Raw genomic sequence first — 8,188 nt, forward strand, 5'->3', positions numbered from 1 at the left:
CTCCACTGCTCCAGACCAGGGTCAGGCTGACAGGGCTCTCAGGGAACGTGGAACAATCAAGCCCTGTTTACCATAGATGCTTAGTTTTCTTTTCTCAAAATCAAAACAGAGTTTAGTAGGCAGCCTATTTCATACATGTCTCTTGATCAATGGAAGGACCTGTCAGAAGCCATTAAAGCCCCCATTAGCTTGAATGCATTCAAAGCTAAACTATTGGATCATTTAAGGGCCGCAGTGATTGTTTTTAATATACTGTACATTGATTTCTCCCTGCGAGCAGCGACATAAGTTTGAAACTAACTGTGTATGACTAAGGCTTCATTTGCTGTCTCCAGTCCTCTGTGAGAAGCATGGTTTCACTTCGACCAGAAATGTCTGTGTATAGTTTTTAAAGAGATGCAGACCCTGGTAGATTTCCCAAGGTTTAGCCTGGATCGCGTTGTTCTTTTTTTCCCCCCGAGCTTCCTCCCATTTCTTCGTGCCCATTAAGTGAGCTGTACGTGCAGAGGCATCCCAGCCAAGGACCCAAGCGAAAGTCGGTGGGGAAATTTTTCTGAAAGCGTGAAGCCCCAACTGAGGCCAAAATGGAAGTGAATTTGACAGCCTTGCTCCAGCAAAACTCTGTGCCCAGCGGAAAGCAACAGCAGTGTGGCTGTGCCAGGCATTCTTGCTGAGTGGAAGGTAGAAGAGCCGGGTGAGGAAGCTAGCCCTAAGCCCGCTGCTGGCTGCCGTATTGCCAACTCTTGGTAGTTTTGACCCTTCTGTGCGTCAGCAAAAATGGTTTTTCTAAGGAATACTCCTTGACTCCTTTCTAAATACCAGACCCTGTCCTCGAAACACAAGGTTCCTGTCCTCAAAGTCCTGGTCTCAGCCCCCTGCTCATTTTAATACAAAGTCTTAGAATAAGAAAGTTTGGCCAAAGAAGTAGTGGTTGCCACATTTGCAAAGGCATGTGTATGAGAGAGGAGCTTTATATGTTGTACCCATTTTACAGATAGGATAGTTCAAGCCCAGATGGCAGAAATGAAGTTATTTAAGGTAAGCTATAGAAATTGGATTTCAAGTTTCTGGTATATATTGAGATTTGGGAAGAATGTGAACATTCTTTAACCCACCTCCGAAGTAAACCTAAAGTATGTTGATGAGGAAGATGTTTCCAGATTGCTTACAAGAATGGCCTACCCATCCCCCCCAATTCCAGCCCATAAAGGAGAAATTTCATTAGTGTAGAAAGCAATTTGCTTGCCATTAATTCTTTTTCCCTTGGGCCACAAAGGTCCACAAAATTGGGGGGATCTTAACTACCCAAGCAAGCTATTGGAATTTATGGTGCAGGACCTTAAAATCGAAATTCATCATCCCAAACACTGGCAGGACAAGCAAAAGTCACAATAGTAAAATCTAGAGCAGGAGTCCGCAAGTTACAGCCCAAGGTCAAATCTGGCCCACGGCTTGTTTTTATAAAATAAAGTTTTATTGGTACACCGCCACACTTGTTCTTTGACATAATATCTGCATATTGACTGCTTTTGCACAGTTGAGTAGCTGTGATGGAGACCATGGGGCTCCCAGAGCCTAAAATATTTCCTACCTGGGTCTTTACAGAAAGGATTTTCTTACCCCTGGCCTAGCTCAGGGGATTGCTGTATCAGCTGTGATCGTGCATGTTAACCGATCGGCATCCTGTCTAGTACTTAGTAATTACTCAACACAGATGAATGGCGATGAGAAATCCTAGGAGGGTATCCCAGTCAAAACCCTCATGCCAAGACCATGCTCTGTAGAGCAACATGGAAAAAAGGGTCATACTATTAAGGAGCTAGACGGGAGCCAGAGTAAAACGAAGGCTCTTCCTGAATTACAGAAGTCCGAGTAATGCAGTGAAGGGACCAGGGGAAGCTACCCAAGAGGGTGGGCAGCCACCCCTGGCTTTCAGGTGCAGAGACCTGTCTCCACAGAGGGCAGGCCTGCAGGGGAGCGAGCCGCAGGTGAGGTGAGGGCTCTCCCGCATGTTTCTTCTCTGCTAGCAGTGCCAAGATTATTCTAATGCCTCATTAAGAGAGGTGGTGATCTGGTCTGTGACTGTTTTGTTTTTTTCTGGAGGGGTCTATGCTTCCTAACTTACAGGGCTGATTAGTGTGTCATAAAACATGGCTGCTGCTCCCGTGGTTGACTCATCACCTCGAAGCCTCTGGCTCTTAGAGTTTCTCTGAAGGAATTGCAAAGTGAGCCCAGTTGTTCATTGATTTCTTCTCCGCCCACGGTGTCCTGTTCAGTTCTTCCCGCCTCCTGGAAGCCTCTGCACGTTGCTCCTGTCTTTCCTGCCACACTGCCTCTCGCCACCTGAATCTTGGAGTCATTTGTGAGCCACTCCGTGTTGATCATTTTCATTTGTTCTGTCACCAGAGTGTTTATGAATCCTATTTTACTTGTCAAATTTGGTTGTCATGTTGGATCATAAAATGCCAGAGGGCAGAGTTCACAGGATCAAACCTTTACTTCATTTTAGTACATTCCTTAATCCTCAGAATAACATTTTGTATCCCCCAAATCGTTTAATATTTATTAGCTATCAATGCGGCTAACTTTGATCTGATACATAATAGGTGCTCAATAAGCATTTCTTGGCTGGCTGTCGGCTAGACTGAAAATCTATCACCTCCATCCCCGGCTTTAAAATCCCCCCGGTTCCCTTTCCCCTAGGATTTTCTAGCCACAGCTTACAAGGCCATTTGAAATTTACCCCCAACATCTCTCTCTAATTTCATCTCCCAAAACTGGCCTCTCACCTTTGTTCCAGCCACACCTGATTTTCACTGTCCTGAATTCTTTAATGGCTCTTGCACCACGTCTTAGGGGAGTTTGCCATGAGCATGGTGGAACTAAGCAGCAGGCAAGAGGATAAAGCCAAGAAGGGTGAGTGTGGGGACAAAGCCCCAAAAAGCAGTTTCCAGGCTCTCGGCCTCACATAGAAAGGTGCTGGCTCGGGTGGTAAATGGCCATCAACTGTAATCAGATGGCCATCAGCTGTGGCTAGTTGGCCGTCAGCTGTAACCAGTGAGCCATTGGCCACTAATATAACTGCTAGGAAAAAGAATGGGGGCTAGCAAGAGCGGATTGCAGAGAGGCGGATGCCCCCAGTGAGAATATAGTGGTATGACTCCCTTACTTATGGCTCCGTGGGTGTTCCTGTTTGGCCTCACCATGTCCTGCGTTCTTGTGTGGGGAGCGGGAGCTGAGACCCCGACGGACGCCCCACATGACAAATGGCGCAGCGAGCAGGGTCCCCTGCGTGACAGTGGGGCTGGAGAGAATTCAGTTAGCAAAGTGAGTGTCCCAAAGGGGTGTGTGATCAAGGAAGTGCTGATCTGCTCGCCACGCGTCTGAGCTGGTTGGTGGAGCATGGCTGCACAGAGGTCTGTCTAGGATTGACGGGGGTAGAGGAAGCGCCCCAAGGAAAGAGCGGGCAAGTCCTCCCTGTGGGATCAGGGCCCAGCCAAGCTCCGTAACATTCAGTACAGGGACCCAGGCCTGGCACCGCTCAAGAGAGCAAAAGACAAACTGCCTCGGCCACTGGAGGTGGAGGGAAGACTGGGAGCTCAGTGGACGTGGACTTGGGCTTGGGTTTGGCCAGACGAATTTTAGAGCCCACTGGCCTGGGGTCACAAGGCTACTAATACAGTGGAAGCATGTCATAAACATTTAACACAGGAATTCAATTATCAGTGTTCAGCAAACACACACACACAGAAGGGCAAAACAGCATCATGATTCCATCCCCAAAGTGCACTCAGTGAGGGTGATGGAGGAGATGGGGGATGAGAATCTCTTTTCTCTCATTTGGGAAGTTACCACACGGCTTCAAACCCCAAGCCAGGTACTTCACCTGGTGCTCTGGAGAAACACCTGTCCAGGCAGTTCTCCAGAGAGGACATACAGGTGACCAATAAGGCCATGAAAAGATGGCCAACACCCTTAACCATTAGGGAAATGCAAATGAAAACCACAGCACGCAGATGCGAATGCCTAGCATTTCATCGGTAGTGACCATACCGCATGCTGAGCAGGATATGCTGAGAAAAGATGGCGCATACACTGCTGGTAGGAACGTGAAATGGTACAGCACTCTGGGAAGCAGTCTGGCAGTTTCTCATAAAACTGAACATGTCATTAACTCATGACCCAGCAACTATGCTCTTGACCATTTGTCCCTGAAAAATGAAACCTATGTCCACACAAAACCTGTCCGTGACAGTTCACAGCAGCTTTATTCTTAGTAGCCCCAAACTGTAAATGGCCTTCAGGGCTTTGAAAGCAGCCCACGCCCTTCGTCACGCCGAGGCCATCTAATGAACACGGCCCCGCTGAACGAACTGGAGTTGGAAACTGCTTCCAGTCTGTGTGTGAAGGGGACAGGTTGGCCAAAGGTGGCAGGGATGTTGAAGGCACACTGATTCCTCAACTGTTCTAGAAGCGATCGAGGTGGGGGTTTGGAGTGAAATTGGTAGATAACACCACCCCAACTTTTTTTAAAAAAGAATATTCTGAGTATTCCTTAATAATCTTTAAAATTTTTTGTTCAACTTCATAGAGAACTGGTGGAAAGCTTTGATTTTGTTTTCCTGGAGAAAACTTGTATTTTTGCTGTGACCTCTCTGCTTTCATCTCCTATGACACTCACGGCCCCCACTCCCACCCCTGCCATCTCTCTCTGCACCATTCACTCTGCCGTCCCTGTACTCACCCACCTCAGGACCTTGGCACTCTCTCTTTGTTCTGCCGGAACGCTCTTCTCCAGATAGCCACGCAGCTCCCTTACATGTCCACTCCTTCACCTTCTTCAGGGCCTTCCTCAACTGTCGTCTTCAAAATCTTCAAAATAAGGCCTTTCTTGACCACCTTGGACACAACTGAGTATTAGGATTTTTAACATTAAGTCCAAAATAACGTTTTTTAAATAATAGCTTTCTTGAGCTACAATGCACCTGCTATGACCAAGGTAACAGTTTGAGTATTCTTAACCTCGTCTAGTTTCAAGGACTGTATTGTGTGGAGTATAAAGTGCCTTTTTCTTTTTCTAGTTTAAATGTCTCTGACATCAGGGTGCATCTTACAGAGACAGCATATCATAATTTAATTGGCAGTGCTTCGTTTGTTTCTTCTTTCTTAGTGATACATAAAATAATGGTGTGGCTTATAATCAAGGGCGTCTTTGAACCGATGAAATATGGGAACTAACGTTTCCATCACCATTTATTCTAAAGAGCTCCAAGTATAGGTTTCAGGATCAAGATGAAAAGTACGTCCTTAAACTGCAATAAGAAGAGATGCCATTTTGGGTTAGAAAACATCAGTGGGGTGGGGACATCAAATCTGCAGGCGCTTCTAAGTTCATCTCTGCCGGAGGGGGCAAAGTGTTTTCATTAATTTATGATTCTTGCTCTTCTGTCTGCAGTCTTTTCCTTGTTTACGCTCCTGTTTCTCTTTCTCGAATGCTTGCTGGGGGATTCATTTTCTTTTGAGCATGTTAAGAACAGTAATATTGAGAAACCTTCACAATAACTCAGTCTTTGAAAACTGACATCAAGGTGAATGTCTAGTGGAAGTTTGGGGCTTGCCAGGCTGCCAGGGGCAGTTTGCATTTAAACAAGTTGTGGCTTTGATTGAAGAATTTGACTGATGGGTAATATATTCCCAAGCAGGAGAGGATGTATATAGTGTTTCCATCAGAAATATCAAGTTCTGTATGTGATGTGTTTATTTCTCTGAGTGGTTATGTACTTAATAAATAATGTGGTTCAGTGGGTATTATTTTCATTTCAGTGTTTAATACCTCTACAATATGTCTCAGATTCAGGGTTGAATGACACCTCATAAATTACGAGCTGTTATTAGCTGCTTTCTCATTGCATCTTAATTATTAGGCTGAAAAGAGAGGGCAGACTTTTATAAGCATTCATATTTTCTGTTTACAAGGCTTTTACTGACGTCTAATAAATTTAATTACCTCTAATAAGAAGAGGAAATGAAGTTCTATTTAGCAAATTCATAGCTTTGAAATGCATGTTGTAGCTTTATGAGCGTGGCAAATTCCAGGAAGGTGAAAGCCGTGTAAGGAGCTGTTGCTGGGTTAAACTAACTGCAAAACTGTTAAATTATTGTTGTTTCCATTTTATTGCTTAACCTCCAGGGGTAAACTTCAGGCTACCTGATAAAACAGCCACTCAGGAACTTTAAACTTTCCATACTTTACCCTCACAAGGCCAAAACAGGCTCCTGTATTAAAGGTACATTTTTCAAACCTAATTTTAAATTTGGAAATTGTGTCTTGACGTACTTATTTCCAAGAGCTGTACATTCCCAACTCCTTTGTGCTGCTCAGATTATAAATCTATTGTTCTTTCTGACGGGATCCCAGCTGCTAAGGGGGTGGCGGGAGGAATGAACGGAGTGAAGATGAGCTCATTCTGCCACCCCTATCTTCACATTTGAATTAGATCCACAGTGAATTGGACTCGGGCTGCAGAAAAGAAACGTGGTGATCTCAGATCAACACTTCCTTCAGCAGGCAAGAGCATCAAGAAGATTGTGTTTGAGGCCAAGGAATCCTATTAAATATTTAAAGACTTATTTTATAGGACATCAGACAGTGAATTTGGCTTTATCTTTATAGTCAGATTATCTTCCCAAATAACACTTTCAGACATCTAGATTTTCATTTATTGTAGTCTATTGGCAGACGGAACCTTGGGAAAACCTTACTGCTTAGTGATCACTCTTGCTTTTCCCCCTAGACCCTGAAAACCACTGTACTACTTTCCGTCTCTATGCATTCAACTATGTTAAGCATATCGTATTGGTGGAATCATATCGTATTTGACTTTTTGTGTCTGGCTTTTTTCACTTAGCATGTCTTCAAGGTCGATTCATGGTGTAGCCTGTGTCTGAATTTTCTTCCTTTTTAAGGCTGACTAATATTCCATTGTACACATATACCACATTTTGTTCATCCATTTACTCATCAATGGACAATTTGAATTGTTTCCACCTTTTGACTAATGTTGAATAATGCTACTATAAACATAGATGTATAAATATCTGTTGAAGTCCCTGCCTTCGGTTCTTTGGAGTATATGCCCATACGTGGAATTGTTGGATCACATGGTAATAGGATTTTTAACTTTTTGTGGAACTGCCATATTGTTTCCCACAGCGGCTGCTCCAGCAATGAACAAGGGTTCCAATTTCTCTACATCCATGCCAACACTTGTTGTTTTCTTTTCTTTCTTTTTATGTAGGCACTAGAAGTGGGTGTGAGTTGGTGTCTCACTGTGGTGCCAGTTTCTTCTTGACCCTTTCTGTGCCAACTAAGAGGGAAGCCAAAATTGTCACTGTCCCTACAAATCAGAGAAGTGCTTTCAGTTTGGGTATAGGTATGAAAGCGCCTTTAGCAAAATGATGACATAGATGAATTCTTTTACACTTGTTCTTCCTGTGTCTTATGCCCCTTTTGCAAATGGCCCTTCTTATAGCCTCTTTTGCCCATGAAAGTGCTTCGTTTATACCAACAACAGAGTGAGACCTCCCAGGAGTATTTGCTGTTTATACATGGGGTAGAGGTTCGCCCAGAGGAATACAGTGTTGATGGCACAAGCTCAAAATTCAGGGAGAATAGGTTTTAGGGTGGGGCACCCCTGAATTGAAATCACACAGATAAGAATGCTTCACGGAAAGGATGCCCCCTTCCCACAAGCGATATCCTGAATCATGGCCGCATTTAGTCATGGGGCTGCTGTTTTATTTGCTGTATTTGGAGTTCAGTTCTCTTGGATGTGCCCTTTCAATGCAGTAGGACCACATCACATTACCCAGAAGATGCCCTGAGACCGCATGAAAGCCCAGCTATAAAACTCAGCATCTTTATTGGAACTAAGTCTTTAACAGGACAGAAATGGAGTCCTAACATTCTGGCATGTTCCTCAGGCTCTGCCAAGCAATGGGACTGTGCAGAACCTTTGAGAACCGATGGGGACATGGCCAGGATGGGGCTCCATGATGGAGAACCAGGCCATGGGCGTCTGGCAGTGTTTCCCAGTGACAACCAGAGTGGCACCGCGGCTCCTTAGCACAGTGCCTCTGGAACTGAACATGGGGGCTACGACTTCCCTCCCCCACTGGGAGGTTTAGG

Source organism: Rhinolophus hipposideros (genome assembly GCF_964194185.1).
Source record: "Rhinolophus hipposideros genome assembly, chromosome: 21".
NCBI classification, from domain to species: Eukaryota; Metazoa; Chordata; class Mammalia; order Chiroptera; family Rhinolophidae; genus Rhinolophus; species Rhinolophus hipposideros.